Raw genomic sequence first — 15,015 nt, 5'->3', positions numbered from 1 at the left:
GTACGAATTTAATGCAGACAGAATTCACAAAATAATTTATGGGATTACAGACCCATCTCTCAAAAGTACATCTACATACCTCAATATTTTTATATAAAAAAAAAAAAAATCTTTGTAATGATTCCTTGCAATTTTATCGTATATTTTATTTTCTCCACTATAAGCAAATAATATCAGGTGACATACAAGCAACCCAAAGCAGACTTCCTGTTTCTGTCTGCTAGCATGCAAAGTACTTGAAATTTTAGACCACATCGCAGTCTTTATAAAAAGAGAGTATTTCTCATTTTGACTTGACATTTTAGTTTTGTTCACAGGCATTTTTAATTTCCCAGGTGATAGTAATTGTCTGGGGCAGTAAAAGCACTTTTTGTGTGACTGATGCTTTTATAAATGTTACATCTGATAAGATGGCGTGTCACAATATACATATATTATATTATATATTATTATAATATATTATACAATTATATATATTTTTTTGTATTCATTCACAAGAAATAAACTGGCCTCCAAAAGTCTGACATTAGTCATCGTCATTTACTGCTGTACCTTTGGTCAATTGTACCTTGTTGAATCTTGTCAGATCTTGCCCCAGGGTTTTGCGCTACTGCGGGTTGCACAACGCTGCTGAAGAGGCCTTTGCAATATTTGTATATTCCCAGCTCTTGTCAGGTAGAGAGAGAAAGTGGTCTGCCAGAACAGATCTTTTGATCAGGCGCCCTACTTTGACCACAGAAGTGACCAGAAGAGCTGTCCTATCTAGGATTTGAACCAGTAAATCTTCTTAACCTTTCATGGTGAGACCATGAATTTCCCTATTAAATCACAAACCACTTTTTTGAATACTTGCACAGATTCAAATGCAAGTCAACTCTGAATCAATTGAAAAACTGTAGCTTTAGCATACTCCAAAGTTCACTGTAGAATTGGTTTGGTGTGGCTGTGAATGTGAGCTTTGGAAATGGTCCAGGCAATTTTAGCGCATTGGTGTGACACCCCCCAGTTAGCTTGACACTCCATGATAAAAAGATGGTAATTGGGCCTATAAATAAAACATAAATATGACAAGTGTGGTACCCACCTGCTCAAAGTAGCACCATAAACAACTGGTCAGACAAAAGAAAGGATGGTGTAAGAAACTGAAGATACAGAACAATTAGGAGAAGAGGAGGAAATTATGGAGCAATAAGACGGAGTGTATGAGCACGAGTTATGAACAAAGTATGAATAAACATAGCTAGAGTAAGTTGATACCACCTGCTAAGAATTTACTTTTAAAAGGTCAGGCTGAGCCAAACCAAATTCTACACTCACATTTACATCTGCTCAACTGATGACAAGCGTATGACAACGAACGTATTATGTAAAAAATTCTCAGAAAAGTGTCGGTCAAAAACCTTTTAACTCATTTGAGCTTGATTTTGGTTAAATGTTAATAACATAATGATTCATGCAAGTGTTTGATCATAATATAAAGCTACAATATCAACTTTGATAATGTGGTGTTTAATTTTTCTTTTTTTAAATAGTGTTTTTTTTTCCATTTCCAGAAAAAGTATAGCACTTTAGGAGATACAAGGTTTCTGCCCTATGGCAACTAGAGAGTCTAAAAAAAAACATATTGAGAACCACTGGTTTAAGGCCATTATATGAAAGGTCTGAATATATCCACTTTTGTGTATCTCCATCTGTTTGGATTTCTTCTTAATATGTTTACACATTAACACATCGTAAATAAATTAGGAACATTTTTACTTAAATAATATTTTATTACGATATTGGTATCTTTACTCGAGTTCTTCGTCTACCACTTGTCTGACACATAAGAATTTGTTTTGAAAACTCATGATTATATTCTCTTTTTGAATGCTATTTGACCTACCTATTATATAGGGAAGGTATTGTTGTAAGGTATTTACATTGCTTTTCATTAAAACCATCTGTGTGTGGTCATTTTGTTTTCTTCTATTTGAAGTTCTTTTTCTCTGTACTGTCTGGGATCCTGAACAGGTTTTTTGAGACCAACAGCTCTTCAAGCTATAATGACTTCTTTCAGGATGTGGCCTTATTTGAGTGAGATTTGATTGACTATTGCCATGGGAGCTGGGAGACTCATCACGGTGGGTTACTAGCAGCAGGAAGTGATTGGTTGGTAGGTGTGGCTGTTAGTGGTGAATGGGTTCCATCTACCAAATGTCAGGAGTTAGAAGAAGAGGCTTGATTGGTGGCAGCTGGGAGTCGCTTTTGCGCACTTTCTAACCCCAGAGTGATTCTGGCAATGAAGTCTGACATCATACATTAATTACACCAAAGCTAGGATGTTTTATTAATTGGTATAAGGATATATGGAATCATTTTCCTAAACTGGTATTACAAAACCTCTGCCCTTTCATTGTGCTCCTTACACTTTCTTTCTCACAAACAGGCAGAATAATGTCAGAATAATACACTGACTCTGGTGTTTTTTTCTTTCATTGTTTCTCCCTAATAACTCAGTTTATCTGTTCTTAAGGGCTCTTATGCTCTTATTGCGTATACATTGAGTGCATTTTCTCTCTGCATTATCTGTATGGATTCATTGTGATCCATGTAGGGCATATGCTTAAGTGTTATACTTAACAATATTTACATAACAATATTTAGATTTTTTTTTTTTGCATATAAATACAGCTTTGCACTCTTTTCTGTCAATGAGGAACATTTTTGTTTTATAGTTTAGTGAATTTTCAATCATGTCTACTATGACTAATGTATAGAAAGTGATGTTGTAAAGGTTGCCAGTGCAATTTGCCTCCTCAGAATAAATGAAGCAATGAAAAGTGTGAATAAATAAACAATTCACTGAGGTGTGTGAATAAACAATGATACATTAATGAATAGTGTAATATGCAAATAGATGTCTGGGAAATGTAAATCACATGAAATCGTTGTGGGCCCCCATGGCCGTGGATCTCGGAAATCTTTCCCTGCTTAAAGAAACACGCTGACTTTTTGGGACTTTAGCTTATTCAACGTATCCCCCAGAGTAAGATAAGTCCATACATACCCTTTTCATCTCCGTGCGTGCCGTAACTCTGTCTGACGCACCCACCGCTAGCCTATAGCACAAAAAAAGACTGGAGGTTAAACGCCTCTAGCTAGCATACTGCTCCCATTAAGTGACATTTGTACATGCTGTGACTATACAAATAACAACATGTAAAAAGGAAAATGTTGGCATTATTTTGTCACTTATTGGGTGCAGTATGTTAGCTGGAGCCGTTTACCTCAGTCTTTGTGCTAAGCTAGGCTAGCGGTGGGTGCGTCAGATAGAGTTGTGGCACGCACGGAGATGAAAAGGGTATATATGGACTTATCTAACTCTGGGGGATACGGTCAATAAGCTAAAGTCCCCAAAAGTCGGCATGTTCCTTTAATAACAGCCCTGAGCATAAGGATGCATAGAAAATTATGAATTATTTCACTGTAAGTTACATTGTGACATGGCATGGGCCCTTTATCTATTCAGAATTAAGAAATAGCCACTGTAAGATGTAAAATCAGGTCTGTATGAATGACATCAGTCTTAAACTAAGCCCAGTATCACTGTTTGACTGAACCCATAGAACGTTCTCCCTTATATCACAGGCTACAGCTGTAGCTGCGACTATATTTAGACCCCTTTTCCACACTTACACACACACATATACATATTCTTCCCTGGCTTGCAACGTCTCTGCCTGTACCACCTACAGTGCATCAAGCAGTGTCTGTCACACACTCCCATATTGTGTGTGCGTGCGTGCGGTAGTGAATGGTTGAAATTAATGACAAAAGTCAAACAATATATATATATATTTCTTTTTTTACATTGTCATAAGATTCAAGTCAAATAACATTTATTTAGTGGTGCTTTATACTAGAGAGGCATCGATATTTATTTTGTCCTCGCATTCTTTCTTGTGTTACCCTCTCAGTGACACACCTGAATGAAAGGCTCATTATGCAGCTAATTGCCTTTCCACGCATTCTGCCTTTCCAAACAAAAAGTGTCTTACAAAATTGAAATCAATGTATTGTTTTATGTGAATGATTAGGCAGGATGATTTTCTGATTATTTTGAACCAAAAGCTCCAGGCGACAACATCAAGACAAAAGTCTTGTAAACACATAGGCCTATTTAGTATGTGTTTTTTAGCCTTATTTCAGAAACTTTAATTTTTAGTTATTTCAATAACCATGCATAAACATTATTCTCTCAAAAATACAAACATGTACATACATGTTGCTCACATATTATGGTAGCCCTGTTTGTGCTGAATAGAGTGCAATGACACCTTTGCCATTAATATATTTATAAGCAACTGAAAAAAGCTAAACATTTTACATCGGTTAATCTCTGCAATACATATGGTTTCAAATCAGCTTCACATTAATAAAGCAGGACAATGAGAGTTAATGTTGTAAAATCCATAAATTATGAAACAAATTCAATTTAAGCTGTAAATCATCTCTGCAGAAGATAATAGTCATTATTCAGGTCAATTTAGTTCAATGCTGTTTCAGTTCGGTTCAGTACCTTTTTTGCATCAATTGTGAAACGAGTTTAATTCAGCTATAAGCAGCTTTACAGAAGTCAATAGTGTCATTATTCTGCTCATATCAGTTCAATGTTGATTCAGTTCAATTCATGGTGTCTATGTTGCAAAATTAGTGTCATTATCCAGCTCAATTAAGTTCCATTTTGATTCTCAAGAAGAACACAAACCTTTTCACTCCACTAAAGAATTGCATCTGCTTTTCTGGCATTTCTCTTTGTGTCTTCTAATATTGTAATTTTCTAAAATGTAATTATCTCATCATTTGCTGTCAGAATATTTGCATCACATTTTATAGCGTTATTTGTGTTGTTTTAGCATGTGATTGAACAATGAAGCTGATGCAGAGTTTGTGTTACTCTTGTGTAGTTATTGTTTTATTGTGTAACTATTATGAATACATATATTTGTGAACTAAATAGCATTTGGCATTTTATATGTTATACACTTCACAAAGATATTAATAGCATTTTCAACTGCCATGCACAATCACACAGCCAAACATGTATAATTACACATAAACACACACGCGCAGTCGCGCACACACACAATGGGGAGATATCAAGTTTATCCACTGCGTTATAGGAACTAATGTCAGCATTATAACTGCCACACCTTGAGTGATGCATTAATAATACACCACAGAGGATGGTGGGAATGGGCTAATTAGCACAAGCCTCAAATGAAAGACCCCCTCCCCCTTACCACTTTGATCTAAAATATATGCAACTATCACTTTATACTCTGTGCTCATCATATCTCAGCCACACCAACATCAGTTAATATATGTAAATAAATAATATAATAACCATTTCCCATCTTTAAATATGTATTTCTGTTAAATGTCTCTACTAATGAGTGTACCTTATGTAGTGAGTAAGCTAGTGCTGTTTTATCTAATCTGGGAGCCTTGATTAGAGGTAAAACTAATATTCATAAATGATTCCCGATTGTATTTTGTATAATTGCGCAAATTTCAAACATTGATTTTCGAAATGTTCATTAAAAACATGATGTTATTGAAACAAAAAAGCACCCAGACAGTATAGGAAGCTGCAGTAGAGTGTCCACAAGCAATGGGGGAGAACAAAGTGGATTTAAAATGCGACAGAAAAAAAACAATCAACCATTTTATTTAAACTATTAATTGAATAATGAACTTGTTTATAACGAATTGCTGAGAACTGCGTCATGTTTGTTGACAAGGTTAGATATTATCATAGTAGCTCTTTTAATGAATATGCTCTACATGTTATGGAGTCTACGATGGAAACTACTTACCTTTCTTATTTATTTAGTTTTTCATGCAGATCTAGTACGTTTTTCTTTTCGAGGGAGAAATATCCAATCTGCCATGCTAAGGGGAATGCATGCCATATTGGCCAGGACTAAGCATTCAAAATAATGACTCATGGCCTAACTGCTATTCAAATTCCCCAAAGGTACACACCAGAGCTGTTGGTGACATTACTCCCTACATCCATTGCCTGAGCTGCATGCCTAAACGAGGAAGTTTGCTTTTCCTCAACTCACCTCGCAGGGTCAAACAGAAGGGCTTGGCCCCAGGGCAGACTACTGAAAGACACTTACCTACTGAAAGATTCCTTTAAGGGAATATGACCAGAGACAAAAAGAGACCCTGGCCTGTCACTTCTGGGGGACATAAAGCATCAACCCCTAGAATCACCAGGGAGGCTGACTTCCACTTCCCTAGCTTAGTCAGCCTACAACCTGTCTGCCTAAGCAGAATCTCTAGATGCAGCACTGTCACAGATGCCTCAAATGAGAAGGTATTACAAAAGGCAATAACCACTCCACACTAGGGATGGGTACCAAAACCCAGTATTAAATGAGCCCCGGGGCTAAATTATGAAAGACTGCAGTATCGATAAACTCCAACATTACTGGTTCTGCTGTCGGTACTTGAGAAATTAATAAAATACACATAGTATTTATTGTTGCAGTATAAACGCTATCTTGCAATTTATGTCTTGCCAGCCGTTTCTATACGATAATATTAAACCATTTGATGCATTTTTGCTATTCGCAAACCAGAAGAGAGAGATCTCTCTCACGCAGAGCTACAGCGCGCACAACTCGAAAGTCCCTGCTTAATGATTGATGATGGCTGAGAGAACTATACTGTGGCGAGCAGGACGAGGTCGAGGCACGTGAGAGAACGGCGCGAGACCAGTGGCGTGAGATTAATGATGAAAGTATAAGCTAGCAGCCCCTCGCGGACGACTGCTGGCCACACAAAACACAACATAAAATTCAGGCCTATTCCTCTCTCGATCTTCACAGTCGTCACTCCTCATTTATGCCTCCGCTCCTCAGTGAGAGATACGAGACCGGTGCGTCGTTCATCATTAATCTCACACCGCCGTTCTCTCACGTCCCTCGTCCTCGTCCTGCTCGCCACATAAACATTCAAATGTCTGGTTACACTTTAGGCCTGTGATATTATCTAATTTCAAGGATTATAAAAAGATGTTTGAGGTAAAATTGTTTGAATGTAGCCCCATTCCGCCTAGCGCAACTGCCTTCCGTTCACATTGGTGCGCATTGGTTCCTCCCTAAAACCCAAACTTAACATCAGAATGAGCACAAATGCAGTCTCTACTGTTGCTAAATTGCGGGATGTGTTTGATAATAAAACGAGCAATAAAAGAACAATAATACGTGCAAGAACAATAAGACGCTGTTTCCAACTTCAAATTCTGTGTGCGTGTGCGCTCCGAAACGGACCCCAACTAGACAAGCCAATTATACTTCAGGCATTGTGTCACACAAAATATGTGAAATTGTCCTGCTTAGAGAGTAGTCACTTAAACACAGTTTATGTCTTAAATGGGTATAAATAGATAGGAGCATAGTGTATTATTAGATCTGCATTCAGTCTTAAAGGGGCAGCAGTCTAATAAATCTGCTGATGATTGCACCATTAATGTGAATCAAACAAAGAGACAAAGAGAAAATGACTCGCAGCTCTTGAATAAATAACTTAAGTTTCAATAAGCATTAATCTATCAATTTATATAGTGGAATCTAAGCAGTGTTATTTGACATATGATTATTTTTATTAGATTTAATTTATAGGCCATATTCCTTACAGTAACAGTAATGTTAGTAGACCTTCCTGAAATTAAAGCACTGTGTAGGCCTATATAATGTGTATCTTTGTTTAATTGTTTATCTTTTGTTTATCTATCGTTTAATATTTTTTCTACCAGAGTCAAGCTTTCGTGTAAAAGCATAATTAGAATGGAAACACCACTTGTAAGATTGACCGTATTTTGGTTTTAGCTCAAAATACCTTTTGAATGGAGTGGGGCCCATTCAGGGGCAGTTCTATGATAGCATCAAAATCGCTATTTTTAAAACACTAAGAAGGCTCGACACAACATAAAACTGTGCTCAAAGTATCACCAGGGGCTCTACACATGAACTTGAGCATTGACTACATTGTTTGTGTACACAAAGTTTACTAAAAAGAAAGGTTTTGTACGACTCACTTTATCAGTTAGTGTTTCCGGTAGCTGGAATTTTGTCAGTCAAAAGTAGTCAGTCTCCGAATGCAACGTAACATGAGGAGAGTAAAGATGGAAAGCTCCTAAAGCTTGTTTCCATATTAATTCTAAGTGTCTAATCATGCTTTTCATTGGAATTACAAGTTCATGACATTTCCTCATATGGAGTCAATATGGAGTTGCTTTCGGAGATCGACTACTTTTGACTGACAAAATTCCAGCTACTAGGCGTTTTCACACCTGAGACCCTCCCATAATGGCCCTATCAGGTGGGGCTGTGAGAGAACTATAAACAAAGAATGAGTAGAGATTTAAACAAGAATGGCTTTATGATTGTTTGGATTTATTTACAACACAACATAATCCAAAGATACACAACAGAGGACAAAAAAGCACATTATTGAACACATTGATCTAAAGACAGAGACTTGAACAGTCACACACCTTTGTGCCATTCCTGAAACAAAGTACATACATGTCATTTTTTTATGTTATTTGATTTTTCATTTTACCATGTTCATGTACAGAGACTGAATGTCAGCAGTGGCATCTGGTCCCTGTAAAAAAAAAAAAAACAGCTGTGAACATGCTGATATCAAGAGAAACTATAGGGCTGTATATATATACTATATAAACTATATATATATATATATATATATATATATATATATATATATATATATATATATATATATATATATATATATATGTAATGAACACCAGGATTGTTGTGCCTTGTATGCATATAGTGCTGCATACAATAATAATAACAATGGCCTATAGAGGGCTCCCTATAAATGGTAAAAAAGGAACACTTCAGTACACTACACTAGAGAAAAGTATATGGATTATCCAGTGTTGTGCCTGAACGCATTCATTGAACGATAGTTCATGAACTCGTTCTGAACGTACTCTATCACTGCCTGATGAACGTTTACTGTGAATTCTGGTGTCAGTGAACGGCGCGCTCTCTCAGTTTAACTTCGTTCAATAGGGTGCCAGATTTCTATAGAGCCTTCCAGGCAAAAACCGGCTAACAGTTACCTGGTCCCATTGACTTCCATAGTAGGAAAAAAATACTATGGAAGTCAATGGGACCAGTTAACTGTTTGGTTACTGACATTCTTCAAAATATCTTCCTTTGTGTTCAGCAGAAGAAAGAAATTCATACAGGTTTGAAACAACTTGAGGGTGAGTAAATGATGACAGAATTTTCGTTTTAAAGTGAACTATCCCTTTAACGTGACAGCAGTCTAATATTCCTGCTGTTTTCTGTCATGTTAATAAAAGAACAAAAGAAAATCACTTTCTGCTCTTGACTGAATAACTTTTTGAACTAATTGTAAGCAGTAATCTATTTAATTGTTGCAATGAAGACTATACAGTGTTATTTTACATTTTGCGATAGTTCACCCAAAAATGAATATTTTGTCAGTAATTACTCACCCTCATTTTGTCCCAACCCTGTAATACTTTCGTTCATCTTCGGAACACAAATTAAGATAGTTTTGATGAAATCTGAGAGCTGTCTCACTCCTCCATAGGCTTCTATTGTAATTTGAAACTTGCCGGCCCAGAAAGTTATTAAAGACATTGTTAAAATAGTCCAAATGACTACAGTGGCTCAACCATAAGTTTAGCAAGCGACGAGAATACTTTTTGTGCGCAAATAAAAACAAAAGTAACGAATTATTTACTTTAAGGCTTAATAAAGCAACAAGAATATAAGATAAATGTGCATTCAGCTCGCTGATTATTTTCCTTCAAACTGTTTTAGTTAAAAAAACACATAATATTTAAGCTTTTTACACTAAGACCAAGGCGACTGTCGTTGCTCTTCTAATTTATATTGCGATTGTCATTAATCTTAATTTTATATTGATCTGATTAATTGTTAGCTTTAAATCAACTCACAAACCCACTGAAGTTCCCTCACAAACCTCCAAGGCTTAGCAAACCCCAGTTTAGGAAAATCTGATCTAGGCCATTGCTGATGACGGTACTCGCACTTTTGTAGTTTTTTCCTGTCTGAAAATTGGATGACGTGGAGAAAGCACAATAGTTTCAGAAGGCATGAGGCTTTCATTCTATTAAATTTTAATGGCTATTATGATTTTAGTTGGATTTTAAAGGCCATATTATATCATTATTATGATTTCCGTAGCAACTTAGATGCAAGTGTTAAATGTTGTAGTAAGCCATTATATCTAATTATATTCAACCATTCATGAAAAATGCATTCATTTTTAATAATGGATGGTTTTCTGAAGTGAGGGAGTGTCTTTAATGTTTGGCTGTGGCAAGGCCTCTGAAATTAATCCCATATTTTCTTACGTCATATCTGAGGCCCCGCTGGATTAGACATTCTCCTTTCCTATCTATGTGTTGGGAACAAAGCATGGGTATTAAAACCCCATGATCAATGCAAAGATGATTGTGCCACAATTGATTTTTCTTCCCAGACATTTGACAAAGGTGGAGAATTACACATATAAACTAAATCTAACAAGCTGTTAGACACTGCCTGAGGTAAATGTAGATGCTATGTGACATTGTTTACAAGCTGTTTTATTGATGTCTTTCCCTGGTTGAAACACTGATTGAGCAATTACATAAGGTACCTTTCAGTAAGTTGTACAGTATCTTCCAACATACCTTCAAATGTTCATTCATGTTTATTTTGTAACTAGCATTAAAGAGGAAGGCATTATTGCGTTCTCTCGAGCTCCGTGCTGCAGTTTGAACTGAGGCATCTATACAGTGATCTTTCACACCACATCAAAGAAAGTCAAAATGGCATTTATTGTTTGAATTTCGTGATAAAATTGACAGATTTTTGAGAGAGAAGACTTTTTTTCTTCTCGAAAGTAACAAAACACAGAGCTTATTGCGATTAATGGTGGTTAAAAGTGGACCTCTGCTGCGTCTGACTGCCGAAGGATGCTCAAAAGAAACTCAACCCAGGGTTCGCCAGGTGGGGAGGCAACACTCCAAGTGACTGAAAATACCTGCAGGTCCCCCAACCTCTTAATGGACGTGAGCACTGTCTTAAAGGACAGGGATCTTAACCCTTTAGAACCTGAAGCTAAAATAGGTGTTTTTCACATGGAATACATGATAGAAAACATGATTTTTTTTTTACTGTAAAATTCTAAAACAATGTGCTATCCTCATGTGCAAGGTGTCATCTTTTTCAGAAAATAATTTGCTTTCAACAAATTACAGTTATTGACCATTATTGTGTGTGGTGAGTTTGTAAATATAATTTAAATAGACAAAAAAAAAAAAAAACTATACTAAATGTACAGATTTTTATTTAGAAAAAAACCCTGAAAAATCACGAACAAAAGAAACTAACACTTTAAAGTTAAAAAATTAACTACAATACATATATACAAGTATTTTTTGTGACATTGGGTTGCACAGTTTTCATTTAGGACACTTTTTTTCATACACGCACATAGGGCTGTTCGATATAGCAAAAACAATTATCACAATATAATGTTTCATATCGTTCGGTATCGATAATTATTCACTTTTTTTTTTTAAAGACAAGTAGAAAAGTTTGAATTTAAACCACTGTTTTTTATTTATTTATCCACATTATTAAGGCAAACAACTAATTATATTAGTTTTAACAGTCATAAACAAAAAATACAATGTAAACAAAAATCTTCTTTATGTCTTATATTCTTGAACTTAAATAAAATGTTTCAAAATCTGTGCAATGTAAAAGTGTAAACGTAGAACAATCAAGGCAAACTTTAAGGTAGATCAACATCTGTAATAAGTAACAACAATACAAACCTCTAAAACTGTAAACAAAACAAAAAACAAGATAAAATAATAAACCAACCTCAGCTTTTAAGTACAGCAACCAAACATCAATATTCAAATATACATAGCTTATAAATTGTTAGCAAGGAAGACAAGTTGGTTTACCCTCTCTGGTTTTAAAGCTGCCCTGGTACATGTGACCACATTACCCCTAAAAGACCACATTGTACTAAAAGTTCTCTCAGAGTGGATGCTGGTGGCAGGGATACACAAGTATTTTTTTCGCAAGCTTGCTCATTCTCTGGAAGTTGCGCTCATGTAGCCTCCACCTCTCCAGCGGTTCAGACTCACTGTCAGCATCAGGACAGATCAGGTAGCTTTCCAGCTCACTCTGTACTTTTTGTCTTTTAGGGAGAGGAATGGCATCTGCACTAGGGCTTTGCTTTTTGAAGAAACTACCCAAAGACTTGCGTTGCTTCTTCATACCCAGTGGTGTAGGTGGTTCAGCAGCAATTCCTCCTTCTGCACCTGTTGCTTTGTTTCATCAAGAGTCTCTGCCTGGGGTTAGCCTTGGTAATCATCCATCATTTCAGCCAGTGCCCGTGTTTTAATGGCTTCTACCTTGTCTGTCTTGATGTACTGAGCTTTGAATCTCAGGTCAACTAAAGTAGCCACGTCGAGTAGGTCATCGGTGACCAGGTCTGCATATTTCTCATGAGGTATGCCATGATTTTGGACTTGAAGTCTTTTGTGAGTTGTGTGTCACGTTCATTAGCACTCAGTAATTTTGTTCTCAGCAGCTGGAGAACAGGCTTCACACATATGACACAGTCACATATGACTCCCCAGAAAGAGAATCAGTGAACTCCAGTAAGGGACTTCTAAGATTCTAAGACGTCAACGTCCTGCCATGTTGGAACCAGGTGTCGGGTGGTTCTGTCTGAAGCAAGGACTTCAGCAATGGCTGTTCTTTGTTCCAGCATTCTTGCAACCATCTTCTGGCATGAGCCCCATCTGGTGGGTGACTCTGTGACAAGCTGATGTTTGGGGAGATTGAGTTTTTCCTGTGCTGCTACCAGATCTCTCTTTTTCTTCCATGAATAAGAAAATGCTGCCAACACTTTCTTACACACACCGATGGCTCTTTCAACTCTTTTGTCCTTCCCAGCTGACCCTGTGAAAAAAAACCCACACATTTTAAATTAATAACATTTTATTTTAATGATTAAAATAATTGTAGTATTAAACTTATGGCAATGACTTGCATAATTGTCTTTTTGTCTTAACTGTGCTTTTCTAATTGATTCTATTTTCTCATTAGTGTTAATACACTGTAAAAAACAATATGACCACGAAGTTATGACAACATGTGTTATGACAACATGCTGTATATTGCCGAAAAGCGCATATTGTCTACTGTCAGGGGCAATTTGAATGGTTTTGATAGTGCAAGCGGTTGAAGAGTTACGGTAAATTAATATATCTTGCTGGTATGTGTCTGCGACGACACAGCCGGTTCTAAAGGGTTAAGCTTGGTTGACTGTAGCGGCTCAAGGGCACCGTTCGGACCAATACGTGCTTGTCCTGCAGCGACAGTCAAATCCGGCACAGGGCCAGCAGTACAGCTAGTAACTTGAGACAGTTACTAGCTTGCCACTGCAGTCGATGTCCTGTCCAGGAGCCCAAGGCGGCGTGCTCGTTGCATACAGCACCCAAGCCCATTCTTGAGGCATCTGTCATGACAACAACGTGCCTGGACACTTGGTCTAAGGGCACTCCGGCCCGTAGAAAGGCAAGGTCTGACCAAGGGCTGAAAGTGTGGTGACAGAGCATCGCCTTTTTCCACCTTTGGTGCCATTGGTTTGGCTTGCTTAGTTGGGGACATTCAATTTAATGTCCAGTCAGTTCAGCACTGACTGGGCTCGCTCGTTCGTGAGATGTGCCATCATGTTGACTGAACCAAACTCCATACCGAGAAAAGGGATACTCTGCACAAGGGAAAGTTTGCTCTCTTTCCAGTTGATCCGAAGCCCCAGATGGCTGAGGTGCCTTAGCACCAGGTTCCTGTGTTTGCACAACTGATCTTGAGAGTGAGCTAGAATTAGCCAGTTGTCGAGATTGCGAATGAGAATGTGAATGCCCACTTTCCTTGGCGGGGCAAAAGCAGCCTATGTGACCTTTGTAAAAATGCAGGGAGACAGGGACAGCCCGAATGGGAAGACCTTGTATTGGAATGCCCGACCCTCGAAAGCAAACAGTAGGAACGGTCTGTGTCGAGGCAAAATCCATACATGGAAGTACAAGTTCTTCAGGCTGATTGTTAAAAACCAATCTTGGGTGTGAACGCACGTGAGGATGTGTTTCTGCATTAGCATCTTGAACGGGAGCTTGTGACGGGCTCGGTTTAAGACACGCAGATACAACATTGGCCGTAACCCACCGCCTTTCTTAGGTACAATGAAGCAGGGGCTGTAAAACCCTGACTTCATCTCAGCTAGAGAGACCTGCTCTATTGTGTCCTTCGCCAGCAGTACCGCAATGTCCGCACGCAGGACAGGGGCATCTTTGTCTGCCATTGAGGTAAACAGGAAGCTGCTGAACCTGGTGAGGTGCAGTGCAAACTGAATTGCGTGACCGAGTCGGAGAGCTAACAAGACGGGCTGGGAAGCACTAGCCAAGCCCCCAGGCACTGCAAGTGGCACCAGCGGAACTACAGATGTATCCACGGAGGGGCAGCTAGGTGAGGCAGTGAGTGTGGTGTGACTCTTACCTGGTTCTATGGAAGTGTCAAAGGTTTGGCTGGAGATGCGTGAGGAGGCACCACGTCCTCAAACTGCAAAGTCCTGCACTGTGACGAGAGAAAAGGGGGTCGAGAGTGAGGAAGTGCAGTGTCGCACACTGTCAAACCGCACCTCATGTTACCCAGAGATTGAGGAAACATCTTTTATTGAAATTTCAGCAGAACAGAAATAATCTTTTTTCAAAAACAAAAGATTCTCCACCGAGCCCTCCTCCGGGGAAGAAGTGGTGTTCACCACCTCCTGGAAAACAGTAGTTCCCTCCATCTCTGGGTCACCTGTCCCACGGATGTTGTTTCGACGACTGCTTGTAGGGTTTAACGAGCTGAT

At 38.0% G+C, this 15,015-nt stretch overlaps 1 protein-coding gene across 2 annotated transcripts in view; it reads left to right on the top strand.

Moving 5' to 3' along the window:
* The window catches only part of prkcaa (protein kinase C, alpha, a), a 140,156-nt gene that overhangs the window by 59,078 nt on the left and 66,063 nt on the right, over window positions 1–15,015 (top strand). The window lies entirely within an intron of this gene.

The sequence above is a fragment of the Phoxinus phoxinus genome (assembly GCF_949152265.1).
Source record: "Phoxinus phoxinus genome assembly, chromosome: 11".
Taxonomy (NCBI): Eukaryota; Metazoa; Chordata; class Actinopteri; order Cypriniformes; family Leuciscidae; genus Phoxinus; species Phoxinus phoxinus.
Note: the sequence above shows the minus strand (reverse complement) of the source record. Positions and strands in the feature narration are given on the sequence as shown.